The 27,798-nt window shown below is 40.4% G+C and overlaps 1 long non-coding RNA gene across 3 annotated transcripts; it reads right to left on the reverse strand.

The window, feature by feature from the left end:
* Positions 1 to 1,370: 1,370 nt before the first annotated feature.
* LOC130155697 (uncharacterized) lies at positions 1,371 to 21,099 on the reverse strand. 3 transcript variants are annotated; one of them, XR_008824198.1, is made up of 5 exons: positions 13,117 to 18,293; positions 6,499 to 6,713; positions 6,304 to 6,392; positions 4,132 to 5,724; positions 1,371 to 3,204 (listed from the first exon to the last, which is right to left on the reverse strand). It is a non-coding gene; the product is annotated as an uncharacterized LOC130155697 (long non-coding RNA). The 3 variants fall into 3 exon arrangements; XR_008824197.1 differs by lacking the exon at positions 1,371 to 3,204 and adding an exon at positions 20,966 to 21,099 and having other exon boundaries at positions 4,849 to 5,724; positions 13,117 to 16,007; XR_008824196.1 differs by lacking the exon at positions 1,371 to 3,204 and having other exon boundaries at positions 4,849 to 5,724; positions 15,809 to 18,293.
* Positions 21,100 to 27,798: the final 6,699 nt, after the last annotated feature.

Raw genomic sequence — 27,798 nt, forward strand, 5'->3', positions numbered from 1 at the left:
TAAAAAGCAGGAGAGAGCATCTTCTAGCCTTTATCCTGCCAGAATTTTGATTAAAATTTCTAAAACTTAAACTTGTGAGTTGCTTTTCTTTGAAATCCTAACAATTTTGAGTTATTCTGGTAATGTTGTGATTAGATGTGAGTTATCACAGAACCCACAATAAGGTCAGTTCTCATGCAGTTACAAAGTAAATCAAACACAAGTTGCTTAGTATCATTGCATGTTTAGATCTGTGCAGAAGAGATAAGACAAACCCTTGCTCTGGAGAGGTGAATTTACTGTGATGCTGTGAAGCACATCTTTCATGCTGTCAGCTGTATGAACTCATTGATGTTAGCTTGTAACTCCACCACACTTTAGCCACTAGACCACTGTGACAAGACAGTCTCCACTTACAGTGAATAGTAACTTAATTGAATAAACATTACTGTGTTGTGGATTTTGGGTCCTAAAAACATCTGTACTAGGTCAAACTAAAAGTCTGTTTAGCCTAGTATTTTGTCTCGGATATTGACAAGACCAGGTGCCAGGAAAGAGTGCAAGAGACAGTCATGCACCTACCCAGCTTCTTCCCTTCTTCCCTTAACTCTGGTGTCTACATCTACTGCTTGCCTTCAGAGGCTGTGTGCTCAGAGGCTCTTGAGCAAGACATTGTTTCCATTATGTAATTCCCAATGGATCTCTTCTGTGAACCCGTCCAGACTACAGCCCACATAACTTCTATCATCCAAAACAGCCAGTAGCAGAGTGCTCCTAATGCTCATCTTAACTGAACTGTGTATTAATAATCACCTCCTTTTGTTCGTTTTGAACCCTGCTCCTATTTCATTGATTCTCCTCAGTTCTTGCAATGAAGGAGAAGGTGGTCATCTCGCGCAACCTCCTGCAGGGTCAGCACTGAATTTAGGCCAGGTGGCTCAGGGCTTTCTCCTGGTAAGGATCTGAAAACCTCCAGGGACAGAAATGCCGCAGCCTCTCTTAGCAACTCCTTGCCATGTTCTTGTGGTGAAAATACTTTCATTACTTCAAGTTGGAAGCTCCATTTCACTTGATCACCCTTGTCATGTGACCAATCTTGACTTAATGCCTCATGTGCCTGCAGCATTAGCACATTATCACGTACATCTATTAATTTTGGATAAATGCATTATTGAAAAAGCATGGTGTATTACAGTAACTTGCAGACTTCTCAAAGTAAGATCAAGATGAAAACTTTAAATTCATAAAGGTTTACAAGCTGACTTACATTTGCCTCATCAAGAGGTAGGTTTGTGATTTACAGCCCTGATGGAAGAATGCCTCCAGACATCATTCATTAGTAAGATTACCAGTATCTTCTGATACTTTTTTTTTTTCCCTGCATACAGCTGGTGCTTGAGCTCTGGTTCCAGTCCTCCCTGGCTGATCTCATCCACTTTTATTTTCTACTAGACGTCATTCATTGCTCTCTGAAGGCAGTATCTGGAAGAAGCCATCTGGGGTTAAGTTAGGAGTTTCAGGCCACAGTATCAGGCACTTGGCTACAGAAAGTGAAATATGCTATTCAACAAGATTAAGGGTCTAATAAAAGCTAGGAGATTTAAGGCTCCCTTTGTTGATAACTGGGTAATTCAAGGAGACGTGCTGAGGTCCCTGGATACTGCAAGTTTGAACCCACGTTTGGCAGCTGTGTATAAATGCATTGCTAGCATTACTTGCTCTGTCTGCATCCCCTGGGAGCACTTTTTTGGATGACTTCGTTAAGTTTCTTCTGCCTTGGGAGAACAGTGATATATTTTAAAGTATGCCAAAATCTGTATCTACACTTCGCTATTTCCAGAATAAAATCAAACAACTGAATATGAACATCCTTTCTACCTCATCCCTTTCTTTTCAGCCCTCACCCTTACAACCCAGCCTCACCCTGTCAGTGCCAACACCCAAATCTTCTCATTTCCTTTTTTTGTACTTTTATTGCACACACCACCATCCCTTGCCCCATTCTGGTCTGCATGTTTCCCTGCACATTTACATCTGTATACTATAACTTTTCAACAAAACATGGAGTAGGAATCTGGAAATAATACTGAAGATATTATATAAGAATTTCCAACAAAAATATTAAGGTACAATTTCCATCAGTCACAACTAGATTCAGTGTCTAGGAGGTTACAGAATCACAGCTGGATTTCAGGCTGCTGTGTACTCTAATGATCTATTCCCTGTTTTTCTGAGAATTGAATAAAATTGAATTTGATGGTCTTAAAGGTCAAAAGCTGCTGCTGTTTCAGGAAACTTAACTGCAGTGAGATACAATGCATAGAAAAACCTGCTAGTTACAACTTTTTCGTTGTGGCCTGTACATTTTTTAAAGGACAAGCACTGCCTACAAAAGGTGTGAGGCCAGGCAGGCAGAGTGTTTGAGGAGCAACGAACCTAAATTATTAAATCCTGGTTAAGAATGCTCATAAGCCATAATGCAAAATCTGTAATATGCCTTTTAGCACGATTTACCAGCTATGCTCAGAACAGCTGAGAATTAAAATCACAAAAGGTTTTACGGTGAGACAGATTAATTCATGAGACAATTTGGGATCAGTTTGCCCAATTCTTTTTCTGATTACATTCAAACATAGGTTGTGCAACCGAACAGTTCTTCAAGATTGTGCAGTGAGATTCCCATGTAGCAAGTGCTTAAGAGATGAGAAATCAAAACACTGATTCTTACAAGTAGAAGAATATGTTAATCGGACAATAGGGGAAATATGAAAGAGATCTTGGAGAAATTAGGCAAATTCACATTCCAGGAAAAATTCAGATGCCATTTCTCCAAAACTGCAACACTTCTTCAGACAATGGAGGAACTTCACCAAGGACTAGACATGCTGTATTTGTTCAAATTAGGGAAAACAACTTTCACTGTTGAACTTCCAGGGAAAAAGCCATCTCAAGAGAACACTATTAATGATTCCAAAAATAGCACAGTAAGAATAATAAATTCCTTTGTCCCTGGGTAGCTCAAGGAGACATGCTGTGGTCCCCAAACTTGCTGCAAGTTTGAACCCACAAAAATGGTAGACTTCAGACATTTAGTAGGACACTTCTGGGTAGCTTCTCTTCAAAAGGAATTTTAAAGAAAAGAAGATAATGTATGTAATTGATTACCTAATGCCAGTATCTCAGTGCAGAACAAAAATAGTGACATCAACAGGATTCTTCAGTAACCTGAAAAACAAAAAATGGCCATGCGCAGCTAGAGCCTATGTCATGCTGTACAATAAAGGAACACTACAAAGAAATAGAGCAAACATGCAGAAGGATTTTGATTTGTGGGGTTTTTTTTAACTTTGAGGTCCAAAAATTGTTTACAACAAAAAGAGGACAAATTTAAAATATTCAAGGAAAAGAAAGAACAAATATGACCTTACTGGGTGGGCAAAGCAAAGAAGATAACAAAAAGATCTTGTTGTATTCTTTCAAAATTAAAATATAGTTTATAGTTTTTAATACATACCAATCAATTTTATGCCATGTTCATCCATTTCAGGGTGAAAAGAAATCAGCTTGATTTATGCGAAGATAAATTTGAACATAGATACTACACAGAAATTTTCCAAAAGGTAAGTAGTGGTAAAAGAGACTTAAGTAGGAATGTCGTGGTATTCCCTTCACCAATTTCTAAAGGTTGGCCCAGACAAAACTTCTGTCAGGGAGATTCTAAGTGTACTTATTTTGTCTCAGAGCAGGAGCTATGAACAGATGATCTCTCACAGTCCCCTTCAGCCTACATTTCTATGGAAACAGAAGCTATTTCAAAATGTTGAGATTTTTGGAAATAGGTGGACGTCAAAAATTGTCATCACCTGATACCTACTAAAAGGCACTATTATCAAATGGCTGTCTAGCTCACAGAAAGAGTATGTCGCAACCATTTGAATGTAAAGATGTCTGTTACGTACAGGAGGAGGAAGGACAATCCTTGCTGTAGTTAAGAAAGATAAGCAATTTGCACAATGGTGCTGCTGATGACATGACTAAATATAGAGCACATGCTCGTTCCTGATCTGGAATGTTTTCAGTTGAACCACACAGTCCTCAGAAATCAGGAGAGCTAGACACAAAGAACGGTGGCAGGAGTCAGAAGATACGTACAAAAGTTAGGCAACCCATCTGCAAGACCGGACCCATTTCCAGCCTAAGTACTTTCCAGGACAGTATTAATACATACTGCTTGCAATGCCAAATAAACCTGGAATAGAACAGGAAAGGTATTGTCACAAGAGATTGTGGTTTATCTTTTAATTAATAAGCACTGACATGAAATGAAACGTATCTTGCATTTTGTGCACAGGGCTATTTATGCTGTGGGGAAAGTAATGGCAAAGTTTAGACGAAATAAGATTTCTAAAGCCTATTTCTCTTGCAATAGATTGAGACGTTTCCCTAAATTTCCATGGATCTAGTGTCAGGCAACAGAATTCTATGAGTACAGAGATAAATATAGCTCATAAAGTAAGAAGGATTAAATAATGGTAAATCTATTGTTGAGGGAATTCCAAATACGGAAAAAGGAATTATTCATTTTCCTGGCCACTGGAAAGAATATAAACAAGTTCAAATTGTATCCACAGTTCCTTTGAGGAAGATATGGAGCATGGCAGACATTGTACAAGAATAGTTTTCAGGCTAAATGTATCACTATGCAGTATGATCTGACTGATGAGTGCACACACGGATCAGCTGAGACTGTTAACACTGCTGAGCAAGACAGATGGGAAAATGACATTGAGAAGGCAACGCTCGTGCTGCATAACAAATCCAGACTTCTCCTTCCAAAACATGCTGAACTCTTCTAGGAGTAAGAAAAATGGTAATTATCTTTAGTTAAAAGCTTTTCTTTTCCAAACTACTGTCAATATTTAAAAATGTGTTTATGCTGAAAGTACCTTTTGTGTAAGCTGGAAGATATCTTCAAAACAATTTTATTTTCCTTATAAATCTCCTTCTTTTTTAAAGATACCCTACTGATTTACCTTTTAGATGCTAATATCTGAATATATGCAATTACCTCTCTCACCTGAATATCCTATTGCCCTACAGATTTATATTTCAGGAATCAAGTCAAGCTTGTCCCCGAAATGCACAAAAATGCATGCAAAAGCAAAAATGTATGAATACATTTCCTAATGACTACATCATTTTACAATTTTCTGTCACACAAGCTTTTATGATTACTATATTTAACACAGTCCTATCGCTGCTTCTCTTTTTCGCATTTCACAAAGTCCCAATGATTTACTTACCTAACACCTAGAATCCTTATCCTAAGACATATTTGGTAATCAATAATTAAACTAAATAACAAATAGTTATAATTTTATCATTACACATTTCATCATTCTAAACATTCTAAACACAAGAGTTAAATGGCTGCATGGCGTTCAAGTTATTTGTAGAAGGGAGAAATACAAAAAAACCAATTATGTGCCAGAATTACTTACAGGATCATTTCCAGAAATTTAACTAAGATTTTTATAATGAACAGCTGAAGGTCTTTATCCTACTTTTTTGGCCAAGGACACTGTAGGCCTGGCATCACCGAGAAACCCTCATTGTTTCTTCAATTCTTCAACATTTATGTACCTGTGACTATCAACATTTGGTTTGTTTTAAGGCAGACACTTGAAGTCAGTCCCATGTTTATGAACACAAACGGGCTCGCTGTCACCCCATAGCCATGGGCACCTGAATATGAAGAGGAGATGCTTTTTTAAGAAACGGGACAAATGGCAAGATTGACATCTCTGACCTTTAAAATTTTTAAAATTTTAAAAGCATTAAATTTTTAAATCAAACTGTTGAATTCTCTGAGGTTTCCTCACAGATTATGCACTTTACTCCTTTCCCCAACATGAGATGTCTCACTTCTGTATTCCCATCAAAGCTTTTTTCCCCAGTGTTGAGTGCACTGTCCTGTGTAATAGCCCATGACTGGTATTACCCTTTTCCAGCACCTCTGGCAACTGCCATTACTGTATTTGCCTTTTTTTTTGCAACTACATACTGCACTCAGGGCAAACAGAATGTCACATATTCCCAATAATCTTCACGTAGTCATTTTTTCTAAAGAAATTAAAGACCCCTGAGTTCGCTATCCAGGCTCCTCCTGAAGTTTGTACCTTGTTGGCTTTGCAAAGCCCAAAACTTCACCCTGGAGTCCCCTTAATAACAATCCCCACACAAAAAGCCAGCCAAGATTAAATTTTAGCATCTTCTGCCCTGTCTTTTCAGAGATGTGATTTTCTCAGCAGGCTTATAACTCACCGAGGTTTCAGCCCTCTTCCTAAATAAGCTTGTGCCAGGCAGAGCAACCTCTTTGCACTGTGGTCTCCCAGTTCTTCTTTCAAAGACTCCTATGCAGAAGAGGCAAAGATTTTGGTTATCTGCTTGTCTCCAGAAGGAGATAACTGAGGGTTAACCAGGCTCCTCAATTTTTTTGGTAACATGAAGTGTACATACCTCAGAGTAGGTTTTCAGTATCCTACTTCTTTCCTGTTTCTTCCTGCTTTCTGCTACAACCCTAGCAAGTGTGCCTTCTTTCCAGTCCTCCACATCTGTTTTTGCCTCTTCCTATGCTGGACTCAGGTCCTTCCATGGTTTTCCAATCTCCTGCTATACATCTGCATCCCCTCCGCTACTGGTTTGGATGCTTTGCAACAGCAATCAGTCAGTTTCTAAAGACAACATGATAAAGCATCTGTATGTGAGCATGACACGGCCAGTAGCTATAGTAACAGAAAAGCATACTTTAAACAAAAAAGAAAAAAAATATCTACGCAATATCATTAATCTTTCCCACTCATCCCCAAATATTGCAGGCTTCCATAAATATCCTCCTGCATATCCTCACCTAATTGAATCTCCCCCTGGCCCAAAACAGGGTGACACAGAAATAAAACTTTCTTTGCCTGGTTTAAGGAGGAAAATAAATAAATAATCACATACAACAAAAGTAGAAAGAAAAGATCATTGCTCTCCCAGAAAAAGAAAAAATAAATCTGTAAGTTACAAATTCAGGATAAGTGAAATTGTCACTATACCAGTTCTGCCTTAACTTCTGATATGAGTTCAGCCATAGGATCCTTGCGGGCTGTGAAATTAATGTTCCCTTTTTATTGTCTTGTTCTCTTAGTAATCTTCCCTTCCTGCAGTAAACCATCAGCATGACCAGTGCCTCTCAGTGTGCAAGTCAGTTCAATCTCAGATGTAATGGGGCTGAATAGTTACTCCTATTCCTCAAAAAGATGGATGGGATGCAGATGTGTGGCTGTTACTTTGGTGTTACAAATTGGCCTTCGGGCAGCACTGCCCAAAGGCTTCTCACAGGTCTGAGGCTAGCATTGCTGCCTGGCTGCACCATCCTCCACCCGCAATCCCCAAATCCCGGGCAGGCAGGTGGATTCCCAGGGATGGGAGCCAGCCCTGGGAAGGAAGATTACAGCTGAGCCTCCCTGCCTGCTGGGCACACACACCAGGCTCCTGTAATGCAGCTCCCGCCTCAGGCTGCTCTGTGGGAACTGCTGGGGTGCGCATCCCCAGGGAGTCCTAGGAGCAGTTTGGGAGGTTAGCAAAGGTTTGAGAGAGGACATTTTCCCCAGCACGGTGCTGTGCTGTCTAAAGACATCTGTTCAGATCCCAAAGTAGCAAGGCCACGTGCTGATGCTGGCAACCCAGCTCACAATTGCACAAACCTGGAGAGCAATTTCTAATAATAGCATAAGTAACTTACAGATACAAAAAGAAGAACCTTCTGCAAGTTCTTGAGACAAGCTCTTGAATCTGACTGGACTGAATCAAGGTATTAAAGAAAAGATGCTTTTTTTAACCCTCATCTGTTCTTCATTCCTCTAGAGCCTGTGTAGGTGGACTTCCACAGAAAATACCACAATAAGACTCGGTGCCTCAGCTTACTTTACCACTAAAAAGGTGAGCAGCAGGGTGCAAAACATTGTTCAGTAAATTAATGCACTTATACATGTGTCACACCTTTTCATTCCTGCTTTTTAATATATGCATGTTGAAATGGATAAGCGATACAGACACGATTCTTACAAAAAAGATGTCTAGTGAGTTTCATTATTTAATATAAATTAAAGGAAATGAAACCTTCATTTACTGCAGTATTACCTTTCAAAAAATTATATTCTTATTTGAGACTTCCTTTCTTGAGGGAGTAGGGCTATTCCATGTATCTTTTAAATAGATTTGTTACTACTCACAATAAAGCGCACCTGAAATAGATTTCCTTTTAATCAGTGAAGTAAGGAACCCTGCAATTAAGGAAAGAGAATTATGTATTTCAGCAAGTTATAGCCTGATATTTATCAGACTGGAATATTATACCTGATTCAGTTTTATACATTGACATCTCTCCATTGTTATTGATTAATGGTTAAAACTCTCTAAGGCTGTTAAAAACACTGTTGTAAATAAGTTTTATTGTTTAGATACCTAATGGATTCAGTCTTTACAAATGATGAATTATATCCCACTTCCTAATTACAGAGCCCTCTGAAACCTAATTTAAATAGTAGCTAAGTAGATTAAATACAAAAAAGGAACAAAAGCAAGGCAGTTTGAAAATGATAAATCTATGGCTTTTTCTCAGCCCTCTATAGTTTTTCCACAGACTGTTTTGTAAAGTATCATCTTTCTCAATACCTTATTAGATCACTGTAATCTGGATTTAAATATTGATTCATTCAGTTTCAATGTGAATCATAATGTGAAAATTTAATAAAAAACAACTCTAATTGTTCTTCAGAGACTTACCGATAATTACTCCCATATCATCTCAATCAAGGAGATGCCTTTCACATTCTGTTTTTCAAGCATATCCTTTCTATGTTTCTTTTGGGCACTGCATATTTCTCAAATCAGTATTTCATTCACTGAGATGTTGATGACTGCCTTAACAACATATCACATAGGGGTTACACTTGATAAAATTGGAACTGTATTCTGTCAACAATAATTATGTGGGTGTTTTGCTCATTTCCTGCTATAGCTGTCCCATGGCAACAGTGCAAAAGCAGTATACTCATTTTTTAAATACATAAATGACTCCTTAAATGACACATTTCTGGCTCAGGTTTGGCAAAAGCATGGTGAAAACAAAGACTTTTTTGAGAAATTATCACAACTACTTCCATTATATGCAAACCTGGAGGGAATGTGCTAATTCCCTAGTGGAGGATGCAGCTTTGCTGTAGTAGTAGCAGTGGTGGCCTGAGGCATTTCCAGAGATTGATAATGAGCTAGCATTTTCACTTCTGGCCATTCTCTCCACTTTCTGGTGAGTTTCCCAAGAAATGTCTCAATCAAAGGTCATTATTCCAATTAACCCTGCTTTTAGGGTTGTTGCTGCTAAAGCAAATCAGATAAAATCACATGAAAAAATCCACTTTTTGTCATGTTCGTCCTTCTGGAGTGCTGAAAAAACAGCTGATGGTATTGATGTATTGTCATATACACTCTGGAACAGAATTAGTTCGGTACATGGGAAATCAGCTTTGCAATTTTCAATGGTAGTTGTTTTGAGAAAATTTACTTTTCTAAGATTGTTTCTTATAAATAAATCAAGATGAAGATAAATAGGTATTGTACATACAGTTCATAAAGCACTTACAAGATGAGTTAGGATATTGCAGGCTTTTACCCTTGGTTCTGTGAACATCTAAGTTCCAATGTAATAAGACCTGCAAGTGCACCTACAAGTCCAGCCATTCGAATATTAGCTTCACTGAGAAAATTACCAAAATGATACTATTATGGCTATTTTTTTTATTAATATGAGCACCCTGACTAAACTTGTTTCATTTAAGCTGATGCTAATGTAATGAGAAACATCTGGAGATTAACAAAGTGGATGAGATTCAGGCTGGATTTTTAGAAGAAACTGTTTAATAATCCACCATATGTCCCTGGAAGCATCCTTTCTTTTGTTTTTAACATTCCAGAGGGATTTTAAGAACAAAATGTAGTACTAGCCAAGTGTAATATATATAGATATATGTAAGATACGCATATTTAAGATGTGACTATAATAGAATTCAGTGCACAACTGTTCTGCTCTAGGGGAAAGAAACACAACTCAAAGTAGGGCAACATATAATGACAAGCGATATATTGGTATATTGACAGAGCCCAATGTGCCTGGAATATCAAGAGTGAATCGTGAACCTTACTTTAGCCACTTCTCAATTGTCTTTTGTATCATCACATGGATATAAAGGAAACCGTGAGTGTTTGCTATCAGCATCTGATTAACCACTGAATTCTAACCATAGTTTTGGAACAAAGAACAATTTTATTTGATGCCAGCCATTGTGCGTAGCAGTGAAACAGCACAGTTTCCATTAGAGGAGGGTGAATTTTAATTCCGATAAGATCTGGGGATGAAATGTTAACTTAAGCTAAATGAATATTCATATAGGAAAGTGAAAATAGGTGTCAAGGACTTGCTGCACTTAAGTCCTTGGTTACATGAAAACTGTACACCATTCGACAAAACAACACTGTTTCTAATGATTACTTTCCCCATATAATTTATTCATCTATTCCAGAGCAGTGTTTCGGGGCTTAATGAGTATTTGTAAAGCTCTGGCTGAAATGCACACTCTAAATGCAAAACATTATGCCATTTACAATGAATGAAGTAGTGTAGATTACTGGTTCAAAAAAGCCACTAAAGCTCATCAACATGTGCATTTGAAGGGTGTATTACTTCACCAGTTAGGAAAGCCCCCTGTTAATGTCCTATCCAGTTGAAAGGCTAAGTGTGCTTCCTTCCCTCTGAATCCACTCTGAAGTGCAGAGAGAAAGGAAAAGTTGTGTAACTTTGTCTCTTCTCTTATTTTCACCCCATTTCACCCTTATTTTCCCCATATGGGGCGATCCTGTGTGACATCTCAAAGAACATCTCAAAGAACAAATAAATAAGACTAAGTAGTAATAGCACTCCCTTTGGAAACAGCTTTTTTTCACTTCTGAAAAATGAAAGCTCTCTTACTGACATGGTCCTTATCCCTGTGTCCTATATCCTTATGACACCTTATGGACAAGATCTCTGTGTTCTGTGATTTCAAGCACTTTTATCATTATCACTAACATCAAGGAGAGGGTGCTGGAATGCCAGGAGTGTTGAGCTCTTTCAGCCCATCTCTACCACACTGGCACCCTGTTGAAGTCACCTGTTGTTCCCTGCATGGCCATGTTTCTCCTTGGAAGATTACTTTTCTGAAATACAGATTTCTAAAATGACACACAACGGACTTCTATAAGCAGAAGCAGCAAACAAGATGATCTCATGTTGCCATGTGCTCTCTGCTTGGTGATGTGATTCTCTTGCCCGTTGTTGCAAGACCACTGCATCCGTTAAAGACGCTGTATGCTTCTTTAACTAGTTAAATGTCTATCCGGGGGAAAAAAAAAAGATTTCCAAAATGGTCATTTGCTTAAACTCTGATTTTTTTTCATCCTTTGCACTGTGATAGTTGCATTATCACTAATGATAAAACCTGATGCAACATTAGTGATGGTGAAAATTCCACTAATTCTAGAGAAAATCCAAGACGTTATAAGACCAGGTTTTAGTATGAAAAGAGGAATGTCAGGCACACTAAAGACTGTGGAATTAAGTAGTCCTGCTTCCCGTGTTAACTAACTGTTGCCCGCCTTATTTCTACATCTTGCTGCCTACAATAAATGAGAAGTCAGGAAAGGCAAAACCTTGGCTTTTAACATTTTACACCTTTCTGCCCCTTAGTTGATCTCTCCCACACCTGTAAATGGTGGCTGTTTCTACAGTGGCTCTTCCTTTCCTCATACGTGGCCTCCACTGCATCTTTGGACAAGGGAGAGGGTGCAGTTTATATTACATGCATCAATGCCAATGTAGCAAAAAAAATAAAGCTGTCAATGGTTCATGGCAGCCTCACGGGCAGAGAGGGATACAAATTATTGTTACATTCTTGTTATTGAAAAGCCAAGTCATTTTTCCTCATTAGCTAGGTATAGTAACTAGTTTGGCTAAAATATAATCTAATAACCAGGGGTCAGTGTGGAGCCTGCATTCTGTGAGGAAGGAAAAGTAAGAAATAGCAAAAAACTTGCCCAGGAGAACCATGACAGGAGTTTCAGATTATACCAGTTTCCTTAGCAGTACTGTATATGCAGATAATATTTATAGAAACTAGCATCTATCAGAAAGAGGCATTAAGTTAATTAAAATGTGTTGTAGCCTAAGATTACATTTTATTAATTCCTGTTTGCAAAAAGGTCATGTCTAATGATTTCCTCTTGGAGTTACTGGTTTTTGCAATTGGACCATTTAAGGTTTGGATTCCTGTTCTGCTTGTGAAGTTATTCAGGTTCTTGCAAACACAAGTGCCAATTCCCTGACCTTTCAGTGTTCTTTTTAAGTTTTTGCCCCAGTGGGATTCTCTTTTTCCTCAAGGGAAAACAGCTGTGCATACAACATCAGGAATTGTAATTGATTTTGCATCAGTCCAGAATAAAAGCCATGCATCCAGAGAACCAATATACTCCAGCATTCCAAATACCCAGGATAAATTACTGTAACAGCCCAATACGGTTCTCAGCTGTATCGTTGCTGCTTTACCACAGCTGTGACAAACACACAATTTCTTGTGAATACTTAATGTTCAATTACACTGCAAATGCATATTAAAGCATGTGTGACATTTTACAGAAAATCATGAATTCAAAGTATTCTAGACAAATGAGTTGTGAATTAAAAAATAACTACCACCTTCACTTTAATTCCTTGGGGATTGGGAATTTGCATTAAAATCTCATCTTTTAAAATATTTTGGAAGCCTGCAGAAACTCTGTGGAGAACATCAGAGTGGTGAGATGGATAGGCAGAGACACAAAGATGTGACCGATCTATCTGTTTAAATGCAAGGCAACGGTTTGTCGGGAACCTGTTCAGAATACATGTGTTTAGTATTACTAGTTGCAGTAGCATGTAACACACAGCACGTTCCACCCTTCCAAGTAATATTAATAAGTCTCAAACCCTTCTAAGTAATATTAATTAACCACATTACTGACCTGAGTTCACAGAGCGATCAAACCACAGGGAGTTAACCAATTCAACACTAGTCAGTGCTGGAGGGGGGGAAATAATAAAAGCCCGAGTTTCCCTGAAGTTCTTTTTCTTTTCATCCTGACTTCAACAAGTCGATGTGTAGTTTATCTCATCTGCTGTACAGACAGCACGATTAGTCTTTCTAGAGTTAGGAGAACCAAAATTACGTCCAGTCCTGGAGAACGCTATAGTGCATGCTTAACTTTACATAGATTCAGCCTTTGAAGTCAACGAGGACGTTCACCCAGGTAACACAAGGTGTGCACACACGTGCCAATAGCATCAGGGGCTCACAGTCTGAATTGTCTCCCAGTATAGGAAAGGACTCAGTGACTTATTTCTGTTCTCCCACAAGAAAATCAGTGCCATGCGTCTTTCAAAACATTGGTCATGGCTGGCAGAGGTATCAAGTGCATGGGGGAGGAATTTTGGAACTTCACACCTATTTCGCATGCCTTAAAAATTACTCCGTTAAATTCCTCGTTATTTTGGGCACGCCTAGCACCTCTGGTGATTGAAGGCTTTTTCTGGTACCAGCATGTGCTGTGGGTTCTGTATCCAGGGTTCATTCTTGTGGGTGACTTTAAAGATGCAGTTTCCTCAAATTGAGACACAAGCTTAGCTGTCCCTAGCGCTCAATGTGATATATGTTGGCACAACAAGTGCAAATACCTGTAATCATGTCTCACAAGGGGTGCCTCATATTCTAGAGCAAAGGGCAGGTACATAGTGAAAAGCGAGGAAAGTGCTTTCAGACAAGAAGGGGGGGGGGGGGCAGGATGGCAAATGCAGCTCCTCCCTAAAAGGAGGAGGATTCAGGCAGATTTTCAAAATTCTTTGAATTTTTCTAGTTTTACATGTCCTGAATTTGTTCTACAATTTGAAAGTTCTCTTGTTTTCACATTTGCCTAAGCAGGAACACCACTCCTAGCACCTGCTTTTGAGCTGTTGCAGGAGAGTCTCTCAGTGAAAGTAGCTGTCATCTAAATGGCAGCAAATCAATGTCAGAAAACTCTTGTTGATCAGCTTCCTGCTTTCCCATTCCCTGAAGCGATGAGCTTTGAAAGGCTTCTTCAAGGAACAAGAAAATTCAGGTGCATACCAAAGGCCAGTCAATGTTTTCTAGAAAATTTTAAGCTTAAGTATCTACCAAGTCTTTGTTCACATAAAGAAATATCAATGTAACTAAATCTGTACAGCAGCTCACTTGGTGAAGTGGTATCCTCCTCCTGTGGGAGCATGTCAAATTATTTAAGACAGTCTAAAAAAACAGATGTATTGTTTTTACCAAGAGCAGAGGCACACGACCAAGGAGGATCTGGTTATGACTGCAACACAATCTACAGCTGAGGCAAGCCAAGGGCACAGTTGCAACTTGTTACCCTTCCCATTTGGTCAGCGTGCCCATGCCAGCAGCATAGCAATGGGGAAAAGATCTGAGGGCTAAGAAGCATCTCTACTTTACCTGCAAGTGACAAAACCTGCTGTTCTTTCCCCAGGCCCCTTGTGTGGCATTTCTCAGTCCTTGCAGGTGACCTGAGGCACTCAAATATTTCTCTTTCCACCTGCCAGTGACCTAAATTCTCTCCTGCCTTATCCCCTTAGCTGACCTGAAGTAAATCCTGCCTTCAGACTTGATCTATACTTTGAAGAAGCCTCCAAAAACAATACAGTTGCAAAATGGTACAATTGTTACCTGCAGATAAGGCTCGGTCCATTCTACAAAGCTTTGATGACACAGCATGTCAGCTAAAGAATGTGAAAAAAATTCTGCATCTTTTCCTATATGTCTACATCGGTAATATTACAGAACACTTTGTTGGCTGACTTTATGGCTTTCAGGAACCCAGCAGGGAAATAAACCCAGCAGAAGAACATCCCTCTGTCACATGGTGTGTCTTCAGTATGGCCCTCTTCTATCCTGGCTGCACCAGCGCAAACTAATAATACCCACAAATGTGAGATATGCTGGTTTTATAACAGCATTCCAGTGGGAGTAATTGTAACTGGTTTTAAGTCAGAACTTGGCAGGTTTAGGAAAGAGACTGAATGCTTTGTACCTGTGATAGCAGTAGGCTGGATGCAATGATCCAAGAGGTCCTAGATTTCAAAGTAAAAAAGAAAATGAAAGCACGAAAGTCCTGCAGAAAAAGAGCTGAACCTCAGAAAGAACAACAGCAGAAAGAGGTTAGTTATACATTAGCCAACACACGTGCTCCTACGCGGCTGCCGTGGCTGGATTGCTGAAGCTCCCGGAGAGAAGTGCATGATCCAGCAGAGCCAGGGCGGTCACTGCCACATAATGGCTCCTTTGCCACGGAGAATAAGAACATATTACAGAGCAAGAAAGACAAAATGGAAAAGATTTAAAAAGCAACCCTTGTCCTTCCCCACTCCATTTCCAAGATACATAGCAACCTTGGAAAAAGAGAGAGAAGGAAGATAATCTTTTCAGGATTAGCAATTCCTAGCAGCAGGGAGACTGAGCAGGCTATTGCTTGTGGTACTACAGTAACCAGACACCTTAACTGTAACCAAGGTGCCACTGACAATGTGCCATGAAAACGTGCTGAGATCATTCCTATTTGGAAGAGTATATGCCTTTAAAAAGACAAGCTAGACAAAAAGCAAGAAAAGAGACGGAAAGTAACTTACCTAAAATGTGAGTTACCATTCAGAAGCAAATGCAGCCTCCTGGGTGTATGTAAGGCCAATGCTCTGGCTGACTCTTTTGACTGACTTCCCTTCCTTCTACCTCCAGTTCTTCAAACCAAAACCCATTTGGTGGAAGTCCACTTCACCCAGGTTTTGGTGGCTCTCGGGACCCAGGGGTAGACACAGAACAGTGCAGAACCTGTGAGCCAAGGAGCAATATGCAGATTGTGCAGCAGAGGGTATAACATGAACCCAACCTTTGTAGGAAACGGGATCTGGCAGATTCCCAGGGAAGAGCTGCACAATATTTGCTGAGCTCTAACTGTATTCCACAGCCCTGGAGGTGGAAGAGGGAAGAGAATAGTGCATTCATTCTGAGAAGCAATGGTTTCCCACATCCTAAAAACCTGCTTGGAGACTTGGGAAATTCTGCAAGGTGGGGAGAAGTTACCCACTGTGAACAAGTAATATTTCTGCTGTTTCCACTGAAAAGGGAACTCACCTCCTTGCTGCCTTTCTGCAACTTGCCCTGTCATTTCTGCCAAAATTTCAAATCTCAAGTTGAAAAGAATTAGGTGCAACTTTCATAGCTGCACTACGGCCACCTACAATTGCTAGTGTCTCTGAAGTGGGATAACACTGTTCCTATGTGGGTAGGAGAGAAATTCAGCTATAAAAGAATGGTTACACTGTGGATTATTTGTGAAGTTTGTTTGGGCTTTACTAAAATTGCTTTGTAAAACACTTTGATTTGCATTTGGTGGCATTTTTCATCTAACAGTTTCATTGACATAAATATTTAGCATACCCCTGCCAAAAAAAATGACAAAAAATTAACATGCAAAGCAAACAGCAAAGGACCAATTCAAATCCTCTTGGAATTTCCCTAAGAATCAAAAGCCACTTGGAGTAAACATTTGCCAGCTCAACAATTTGAAACGTCCTATACACATCTCTCTAATAGCCTCTGCAATAACTGACAGAGCATAATACATAGGAAAGATGCCAGCACATCACAAATATGAGGCTGTTGAGGGGATTAAGCATAATCCTGTCCCACCAATGAATAAAGAAAGTAAGAAATGGAACTGTGTTGTGTTGAATAGCACTGAGGCAAAGATACACTTACGACAAGCTTTGGGTTTTTTTTTTTGCACAACAGAGCTTCACTGAGAAGGTCATGCATGAATTCTGAAAAAAATGGCATTATTACTGAGGAATGCCAGGCAAAGCAGGAAATAATCTTTAATTAATTTGTGAGGAACTTTCGTTTGGCAGACAGAGTCTGCCAAATAAAGAGAGAACAGTAGCTTTCTTATTAAGCTGATAAAATCGACCAAAAGTGAAGAAATCCCATAGTTCAGAAGCATTAGAACAATGGATTTTTACTAGGAGACGTAATAGAAATCCACAGGGAATCCTGGCAACACTCATTGGGTGTTTTGTCCTGAAATCAAAGGTATTTGTGACAGAAATGTAAAGAAAGAATCTTAACATTTTCTGCTCTTCTAGACGTTGACTCAGTATTTGATCTCAGACACTATAAAGTGCAAGTAGATTCAAACTTTTTCATTAATTCTAACAGTTCCAAGTACCATGCTTTGTTTTTTCTTATCGGTATTACTGCCTTTGTAATTCTATTTCCAATTGCCACCTCCATCTCCCACCAGCTTGCACAAGTATTAAGAGATATTTTTGTCATTTGTAAAATGCAGGAAGAACTGGAGATAATAGGCACTTCATAAATGTAATGTGTTATTTTAGTGAAACTGGGACAAATCGCTCATTTCAAACATAATTGGCTACAATGGAAAAACTGGAGCATCTGTGGAAAACTGGGACATGGTACATGTGAGGTGCTAATATTTATCGTAATGTGGCAGATTTGTCTCTGTTCATAGGAGCTCACCCCTAAATTTAGGAGTGCGAGCAAAAGAGTGTTAAAAGAATTTCATCTTTATTTGAAAATGTTTCCTGGGAACAGGAAGCAATTCAGCAAATCGATGTGTTTATTTTTCACATCCACAAGCCAAAATTTAAATCTTGCTTAAGCCTGAAGGGAAACAAGTTGGGCAATTTCAGCATAATCCCTGCAGAAATGTATTCTCTTCACATGAACACCGCTCAGCACAGTAGCAGCTCTGTGCAGGAGAAGCCTCACGCTGAAACATAAGCGCTGCTACAGTTTATGTTAAGAAGGAGAGTCTTTATTGGCAACCTTTATAATAATATCCTAAATAAATTCATAAATAATCTTAGCATATTGACATCCTGTAAAGGAAATGTGGAAAACTTGCCTAGGAGCTGCCCACATTAATCTTCATTCTATCCTGTACTGGCGTTTTTCCCAGTTTCCTATGCCCAGAGTTCACAATATCTGTTTTTAAAGGAACACACTGATCCTTATAGAGCAGAGCCCAGAATGCCTGACTTTCTACTAGTTCTAATTTTTACACCCTCTTTCCCTATAACAAGTAGGTTTTGAAGTGCAGCTTCTAACGAGCCAATGGAAAATGGACTTTATGTGAAAAAACTTGGCGTGCAGATCAGATGACTAAAGAATGTGGATTTATTGCACCACCGGGCCTTATGGAAACAGAATAATATAAAGTAGCGGTGTGCAGTGAAGCTAAAGCTTACGGTGCAGTCTCACTAATGTACATCACCACTAGCCAACAGCTTTTTATCGTGGGCTTTAACTACCCAGGAGCTAGTGTCCTAGTCAAAGGCACAGGTCTGTTCTCAGCCACAGTCTGCAAACTCCTTGCCATGACCAAGCAGTAGTTTTGCCTTGTGAAGCAGATTTGATGCAGACAAGAGACTCCTCTGACTGAGAAAGGCAGAGGTGAGATCAGCGCCAGGCAGCTGATGGCTGCTGTGCAGACATACTCGTAAAAAAAGTTGCTGGAAAAATAAAATACTGCGTGCTGTGAGACAAGGAGGTTCAAGGCTTTCGGTGCAACAAACCACTTCGCTCATCCAGGAAACGGCCACAGCAAAACACTTCTAGTGTGCATGCAGATCTACTGGTGATACAGAGCTCCTGTTGTCATCAGAAAAACATCCTCCCTCTCAGTGAAACAAGCTGTCTAGGCAACAGCGCAAGTTGCCGGTGTACCTGTTTCACATGTGGACCTTTACCATCACTTTAGGAGCCCATCAAAGTTCATCCCTCTGCAGAACTCAACGTGAACATGCCACTAGAGCTCATTATATAGGTCTGACTCGTCTGTGTCTACAAGCGGCCAAAGAGTGCTGGCACCTGGGCCTGGGAGAAGACTGCTCTGGGGTATCTGTCCTGATGGTGCCCAGTACGAAGTCCCCAGCTCTCCTTCTGCTATAGTCTTCCACCTGTGCAGTGCTGAGTCTTCTACCTTTCAAAGCTTAGTGCATCACATTTAAAAAGACATTAGCAGGACTGGAACATGGCTGGCTCCTCCAGCAAACACTGCAGAAGGCAGGCAGGCAGACTGCATCTCCTTGAAAGCCCTGGCGAAGGGGGCAGGGCTTGCTGAGGTGTCCTGTTCAGAAGATGTCATCATCACGTTCTCTAATTGCAGAGACTGTGTCGCCACGTCAGAGGAAGAGGTCATACAAAGTCTGGGTTTGGTGAATGTATGTAAAACTAGAGGGACAATCAATGGTATGTCTGAGTAAGCCTACCTGTGACTACCCCAAAATGTCTCTCCCAGATCTTACTTAATGTAGATATCATCTTGATATCGTAATATTCTACATTATCAAGGCCACCTAAGCCCTTTTGTCCACCCACAGCAAATATTTTGTCCTTTACAAACACCAGCCCATGATTCTTCCTTGCTTCAATCATAGGACGCAGCTCAGTCCACATTTCTACTTAATGGTGATGGTGTGAATTCATTTGGGGTCACCAGGCACCTTCTGAGATGAATACATCGTTTCCATACTAATCAGTTCCAAGGTTAGCAAAGGATACTGCCTGCTGTTCTTGCTTATCCAAGCCAATCTACTGAAATTAAGTCAGTTTACCTGCTGGCCTACATGAGATGCATTCAGTATATTCTGATGCTAGCCCCTGGGAAACTCTTACACAGCGGGAGAAAAAACTAGTATTTTCTAAAGCTTTTCTAAGCAAAGTTCCCCTGTTGCAAGGCGGTTACCCTATAGCTCTTGTAGTATACGGCATTCACATTATATACTGCGCTGATGGAGACACAACACTAGCAGGTTTTCTAGGTCAAGTTTTGTACACTTTCAGCACAGCTACCGTGGTTTTAGTCTGGTAAATTTGAAAGAAGAGTTTATCCCTCACTGATACTGTGAGGATGTGAGAACAACGCGCGATGACCACATAAATTAAATACAATGCATCTTTTATGTACTGGAGATCAAGAATATCTTTGTTTCTAACATTGTGAAGTTTTCCCTGTGATGCGTGAACATAATTCCCACTGATATCTGTGATGTGATCCGTGCCCCAATTCCCATTATCCTGGCACGCCGCGCTCAGTGGCAGGGGACACAGAAGACAAAGACAACAATAAAAGAGACATTATTAAGGCAGGTAAAACTTCCCACAAGAGTAAGTCTTAAAATATGTATGTTAGATGAATGGAAACAGAACCCATTTGCCTGAGGTTGCCTTTATTACTCGACTAAAAAGACATCTAGGAAAAAAAGATATTTCCACTGCCTTGGCAAGACACACAGCCTGCATCTGCTCCCTGAGCACACTCCTTCACAGCTTTCCTTCGCTGTTATACAAACACCGTGCTCTGGTCTAGCCAAAGTTTCACCCCCTACAGCTGATCCAATTTGCAGTTCGGCTGTAGCAGTTGTGCACAGGGGAGTAAAGATACCACAGCCAGGCTGCTCCTACCATCTCTCCTGCTCCTCCTCCCACCTGCCTGGGCTTGCATGAAGGACAAGCTGCTAGAGGAGATTGGGGCCCCGTGGTGGAGAACTTCATGTCAAGGGCATTTGCTGGCAAAGCCCAATGCCCCCAGTGTCATCATGAAATGAAGGTGTCACAGCCCGGTGCACGTCACTGTATTTTGGGCATTGCTTTGAGATGGGATATACAATGCAGTAGTACCAACCCTGCATATTCAAACTTGGGTCAGTCCCTACAAGCAACAATAATAATTTAAGAAATCTTTTGATTAAAAATATAAATACCTGGGATTCTTTGTTTTCTGGGCGTTCTGTTTTCCGGGCCCTGGGTTCATGCTCTCGGGTCTCTAGCCACCCTGGTGAGAACTGGAAGCATTTCATTTTCAGACAAAATCTGGCAGCCTGGCCTGATCACATGACTCAGTGCCACTAAGAAAGAAGAGGGGCGAGGGGGGAGAAGGGTATGAAATACATAATAAAGCATGAAAACTAGCAATATCCAATGCAGGACTATATTCCACAAAGTTAACAGCCAAAATTACTCTCTAAGAACTACTCTAACACAGCAGAAAGCAAAGTTTAACAAAACCCCTCAGGTTTCTGTTTTACTTGCAGACAAAAATGGCAGATTCTGGCAGGGAGAAAGGCCAGGCAGGGACCTTTGCTTTACCTGTCACTTGTCATTTTTCAGAACATCTTTGTTACTGCAGCACTGAAATTTTGCAGCAGTGAAATTCCAGTGTATGGGAACCGGGACCAAGGGTAAAGAGAAGCACGTATCGAAGGAAGCTCGTGAAAGAGCTGCCAAACACACGCAAAGTAGCTCCAGAGTTTATTTTGCTCTACTCTCATCCCAACCATGCAGTAAATATACAAAACACAGGAAAGATATCTTATGATTGAACGCTGGCCTGGGGACATCCGAGTTCAGTTCCCAAATATTTCATGAACTTTCAGACTCAGTTGTCATCTTACAAATATACAAAGGAAAATAATGTTTCCTTTCTTGCACTCTTGTTCTGCCCTTTTTCTTCATATTGTGAATCTGTCTCTTAATTTATATGAACTACTTTGCAAAAGGAAGCTCTGATCTCAGCAGGGGCCCGTTGCTGCTGCGATACCAAATAATAACTGGTGAGAAATCTGAACCAAAGCCCACCTCAGACCTTTGCAAAAGTTCAGCTCTGGACCTGCCTTTAGGAGCAAGAACGTTTCTGCTGCAAATGGACTGCTCCCTCGGAGCCAGCTGCGCGCAGACATCCCACGGTTCCTATTCGAGCAACCTCTAGCTTTTTGACTAAAATACTTAAACAAATCTAAAAATACAGTAAGGAATAAATCACTGCCTGAAATTCTGCCTTCCCTCCCCTTGAATCCTAAGCCTTTTATTCTGAAATGGACAAATGGCAAAAGCAACAACGAAAGGGTGATTATTAATCTTTGATCCTGAGTCACTTTCTCTTACAGAGCCCTATTCTTCATCTCAGGAAGCACGATACAAGCGCACTCCCACAGCCTGATTAAAGGTCCAGGTATGGGGTCACACAGTGCACAAAGAGCTGCACTTTCAGAGCGCCATGTGTATTTAATGTCTGACTAAACACAAGTAAGATAAAGAACGAAATAATGAACATTCCTAATGATTGCCATAACTGTGAAACCGCCACAGAGCTGCTTGAGGTAATTGTGGCAAGCACTTTGTAGAGTTGCTTTTTAAGCAAGAAATGACCAAATCTGTTTTCCAGAATGTTAGGCTGGGTGATTACAAAACAGAACTTGCTGAGAATGCCAAATTGTTGGAAAATGGCACCGTGCCCTTCTCAACAGAAAACAGCAAAATGGACCTAGGTTTTACTGTCTCACCAGAAAGCTAAGGAATCGGAACTGAAAGCAGCCTGGGTCAGGTAGCTGACAACTGGGATTTCAGGTTTGTCGGCAAAGAAATGCCTAGGAGAAGGGTCAGAGGTTACACCTGGAGACTTCGAAGATAATGACAAAGTTCAGATAGGCATCAAACCCATCTGGTGCCTCAGAAAGCACATCATCATCAAATCCAGTTCTGAGGAGAACAGCTTGGCTTAAAATGCAAAATTCATTACTTCCTAGGGAAGATGCTCAGTCCAGCTCTCCCTCTATTTCTTCTTATCCTAATGGAACAATAAGAAAGAAGAAATATTTAAAAAATTATATCAAATCTGAATTTTAAAAAGACTTCACACACAAACCAGCTGTTGCAGGAGCCCCACACAATCCCAGCTGACTAAAACAGCAACCCACCTGCGAGCTCGTACAACCGTTCCCTGCAAAAATTACTTTTATGACAATGACTTTTCTACAAGGGATTTGCAGCTCTCTGAAAAGCGCTGAAATTGCAAATGACAACAAAATTGTCTCTGCCTGAGAGCAGGCAGCACGGGGAGAGCAGCAGTCTCACAGCCAGCTCACTTTGGGAACGGCATCCAAGTCCCGCTGCCCCGCATCGGGCAGGAGCCTCCCTTTTCAGCGACACAAAGGAGGACGGGTGAGCATGAAATCCACTTTGAGCACTGCTCACTCCACATAGCCAAGTCTAAAGGCTCCTTTGGCTTGGCCACCACGAGGGGCTGCATTTTGATGTTCAAACTGTCAGAAAATACCTTTTTTCTTTCCCCTGTACCATTCATAGGATTTTTATGTCCTAAGTCACCTTAGGAATCAGCTTAAGAACTTGATTCTCACTATCCAGAGTTTATAGAGTTTCCAAGAGGGAAACAGCTGTAAAGATTATGGGAAATTGGTAGCTTTACTGTTAATCTACAAGTCCCTCGAGCTCTTTGCCTCCTTAGCCAGATATGAAAAAGCAAATTTCTTCTATAAACTCATACTTTACACTCATACGTAACACTACCAAATGTTTAAGGTGATAATCAGGAAAGAACCGGCAAAACATTAGGACAAACTCAACAGTTCGTATGCATTTTACTGGATCTAACAGCAATTCAGGATGTATCAAGGACTCTGCTCAGTTCATTAGCCAGTGAGCACCCTTCTAACTAATCTAAACATAGAGGCTTAATCTAAACATAAAGGCTTACTCATCTACTCTGTCAATAGGTTTGTTTAATCTCTTAAAGAAATTTTGATTAGATGGAATACAAAGGGAGGAGTTTGCAACCATTTAATAACCGAAACAAAATTAAAAGTGTATGCTATTTTATTAAACCTGGACTTAGTCAAAGGTATTCTAGGAAGTCCTAAAGTATAAAAATATATTGGCTATTAGATACTATAGGAGCTGTTGTGCTGAAAACTACATGAGTAGAAGAAAAGATTCTGTGACCTTGTTTCTGCATGTACCTGTAAAAAAACCAAAGCCAACCAAATCCCAAACAGTCTCTATTTGTGCAGGTTTATGAAAAGCCACAGATCTATAAAGCTCTGGAAACCCTTGCTCTCATCTTGCTGCATATTAGGCATCTATTTCACATTCAAACTTCACTTACAGCAATAAGCAGCCAGTACAGTTCATGTTCTGCGTGACCCACAGACTACAGTCAAATACACTGTTTTAAAAAACGGGTGTCAAGGACACTTGTCAGTATGCTAGAAAAAAGCAGAACCATCACTGATAATCCAGACACTGTAAAATCCCTATGTATTTTGTATAATCATTACTGTAAAATAAGAACTGAACTAAAGACAGTAATAGCTACCAAAGATTAAGCACAGGTATTTCAGTCTGGTGGCTCTGCATTATTTTATTCTCACCATTTTCTAATTTTTAGTTTCTAAAAAAGCTGCTGCATCCATCTACTGTACTGGAAAATTCAGTAGGATGAATGGTTCTAAATTTAGGATGCAGGACACTGCAGCTGCAATAAGATTTCGGAAGTGGAAGGCATAGTAGATACATGGCATATTTAGATAAGACGACTATTTTTAGTGAAAACAAAGCTCGGTTTTGGCTACTCTAGCAAGTGCATTAATTTGGCTAATCAGTTCAGATACACACTATCCCAGAGCTCATTCTCACCTACAAGATAGTGCATGCTGTGTCCCCTTCTCCCTGTTTGTCTTCTAAAAACTCAGGTAAACTGAAGGTAGAGCAGGAGGAGAGTAATCAAACTTGTCACATCGCATTGCTGCTACCCCGTCCTAAGCAGCCGGTAGCAGGTATTTGGAGACAGGCCAGCGACCTGTCTAGTCCACTACACCCTGACATAGTACAGCCATGCTCTCCCATCATTTTCTCTTCTCTCACCCAACTGCTTTTTCTTGGTCTGCTCCAAATGGATCAAATTATCTGCTGGTCTATTTCTGCCAACTTCAGCATTTTGTTGTACCAGGAGATAACACAGTCTACTATATCTCTTCCACTTCTTTCAAGCTTAAAACATTGCTCCATGACTGGATCGTTTTTCATCCTTTTTTTATTTTTCCTAGCAACTTCTCTCCATTTACATCCATTCCTCCTTTAAACACATCTCGTCTTCAAAGCAATCCACGCTGCTTTCTTAGGCCTAAGCCTGGCTTCTGTTGGATCTCATTTTGACACATACTTGCCTTGTCATTTTAGATAGCAAGTTTTCTGTCGCGTGGAAACAGATCATTGACTGCACCAAGCGAAGTGGCAGTTTTAAAATCAAGAGTCCAGGCTTGCAAGTCAGGAACTATCAGGCACATGCTTTAAAAAATTTAGCATCAGATTTTGTTGATAAGAGATTTTTAATACATTTCAGTGACAAGGAGTCATTTTGATCAAGATCTGAATGTAGGGGTTTTTTGTAAGATTGAAACAGATTTTCATTAAGAAAGCGCACACAAGTTAAGGTTAATTACTTCCAAGCTAATCCATTCTATTTTCTCCGAATAAAAGTTTAAAAATTTTGGGGGAGGAGAAATTGGCAGTAATATCTTTCAAGTACTGCTGTAACCCTGGTGTCCGGCCAGGAAAGACTAGGGAGCAGTGACTCTACTAGGACAGTTCTAATTGTCTGGTATAATTGGGATCTGGGCATCTGCAGCGGAGCAGTAGTTTGGAGCTCCTCTGACAGCATGCAACTCAGCAGGTTGAGTTACATGGTTAAAAATGAAGCAAACTCTGGGTGCTGATGAGCTCAGTCCACATACACCTTATCCCCAGAGAACTCCAGCCTGCAACTCCACAGCGTTTAGACCCAGCTCGGAAGAGCCTGGAGGAGCCTCAGTGAAGCTGGTTCCTGCAGACCTGACGGACTGGCTGTACCATACACAAATGCACATGCATCTCCAGATTATACTCTCAGGCGGACCAGTGCAATGGTGCTGATTTCAATAGACTTACAGCAGCCAGTATGGGGACAAGCACCTTTATCAGTAGCGTGATGAAATTTATATAAACTCCTTGAAATTTTGCAAAGGTTCCACGGTCATATCAATTATGTCTCGAAGAAACTTGAAACCCAATACCTGAAATTAGGCACCATTTACTATTTTTATCCCTTAATCCTGCTAAGATCCCAGAAGAGTTCCTGTGCTGTATTTTAATTTCTCTTACAGTATTTCAGTGTATATTTTGATGGAAGAATTAAGCTACCAGAGGCATCCTCTCCTAGCTTATTACACCAACACTGCTCTCTTGTGGCAGACACTTAAAGTGAAATATTGATCTGTGCTCTAGGTACCACAGCTTAGCTGTAATACAATCCAGTTGGCAAAGGGTATATACAAAGCAAATCACCAATAAAAATGGATGCGCAGGTTTTTGATAGATAGAAGAGAGAAAAAAAAGCAACAACAGATTATTAGGTTTGCCTTCTCAGACATGAAATATTCAGGTGTTCATCCCCATGTCTGTATCAATGCCAAGGTTTTGCACAGAACATGCTACTATTGCAATTCTCTTTTCCAATCTCTTCTACTGAGATACATTCATCAAATCAAACCTAACAACCATTCTGCACATTTTCAAATCCCTTTCAGAAATTCAAATCTCACTCCTCAAAACAAAACATCATTGCTTCTATCATTTACTCCTCACAGTTATCTGATGGTTTGAATTCACCTTTTATTTGTAAGTCAGCCACTGCCGTGTTTTTTTCCTCAAAATCAGTAAAAATTATTGTTTCACAGGCATGATTCATACTAGCAAGCTAGTGGAGATAGTAAACAGCTTTAAGCATTAATTTTCTCGATTTGAAGAGTATCAATGAGGACACAAATTCAATAAGCAGGACTCCTCCGTGGCCGAGTGACTAAAAAGTACATGCCTACAAATGGGAAAGAGATTCCCAGGTTGCCATTCATAGTTAGGTATCGAAAGCATCTAAATCACCCCCAGTTTCTATGGATTTTTATCTTCAGGGGCTCTGAGAATACCACTGATGCCCGAATGGAGCAATTCTTCCCTGGATAAACAGCAGCCAGCAGGTTTGCTACTTTTTTCCTTTGCACATTAAAAATCTCACACACACACCCCCCAATAACGGTTTTCTTCATCACGGCAGGAAAAGAATGCCTTGTGCACAGCATGCACAACAGCCATTAAAAGGGCAAATATCCCTCGAACACGCATGCACAAACACACACCACATAGAAGTCTGACACGTGATTATAGCTATAATCACAAGACATTCATTTCAAACAGACACGCAGTGCTGGTGACACTCCACTGCAGCAGACTCGTGGCACCAGGGTGAATCCCTAATAAAGGGCCACGCTGGCATCAGCAGAACTAAGGCAATCCACAAGGGGGGAAGAGTCAGCCAAGCATATGTGCTCCAGTGTGATAACTCACGGGATCATTATTGGTTTGGGGGCTTTAATGCCATTCCATACATTCATGTACTGATCAGATGTGGGTAGGTGGGATCACCAGTAGAAGCAGGTGTTGGATTTTTACTGCGCAATGGCTTGCCCTTCCCGTCCTCTGCCTTTGCCCTCCTGAATGCACAATTTGACTTGCAGAATTCAAAGCTGCTTTACATTTGTTAATGGAAAACAGGGCCCTCTCCCGTGCAAACCTGCTGCTCTGGCCAACAGGTATTTTGTCACTCCGGTCTCATGCTCAAAGACTGCTCTTCCAGCTTTCGGGCATTCCACAACCACGCCCTATCCATAGAAAGGATTTGCATACTCTGCACCTTTGGCAAGCAAGTTAA

Source organism: Falco biarmicus, chromosome 10, assembly GCF_023638135.1.
Source record: "Falco biarmicus isolate bFalBia1 chromosome 10, bFalBia1.pri, whole genome shotgun sequence".
Lineage (NCBI taxonomy): Eukaryota > Metazoa > Chordata > Aves > Falconiformes > Falconidae > Falco > Falco biarmicus.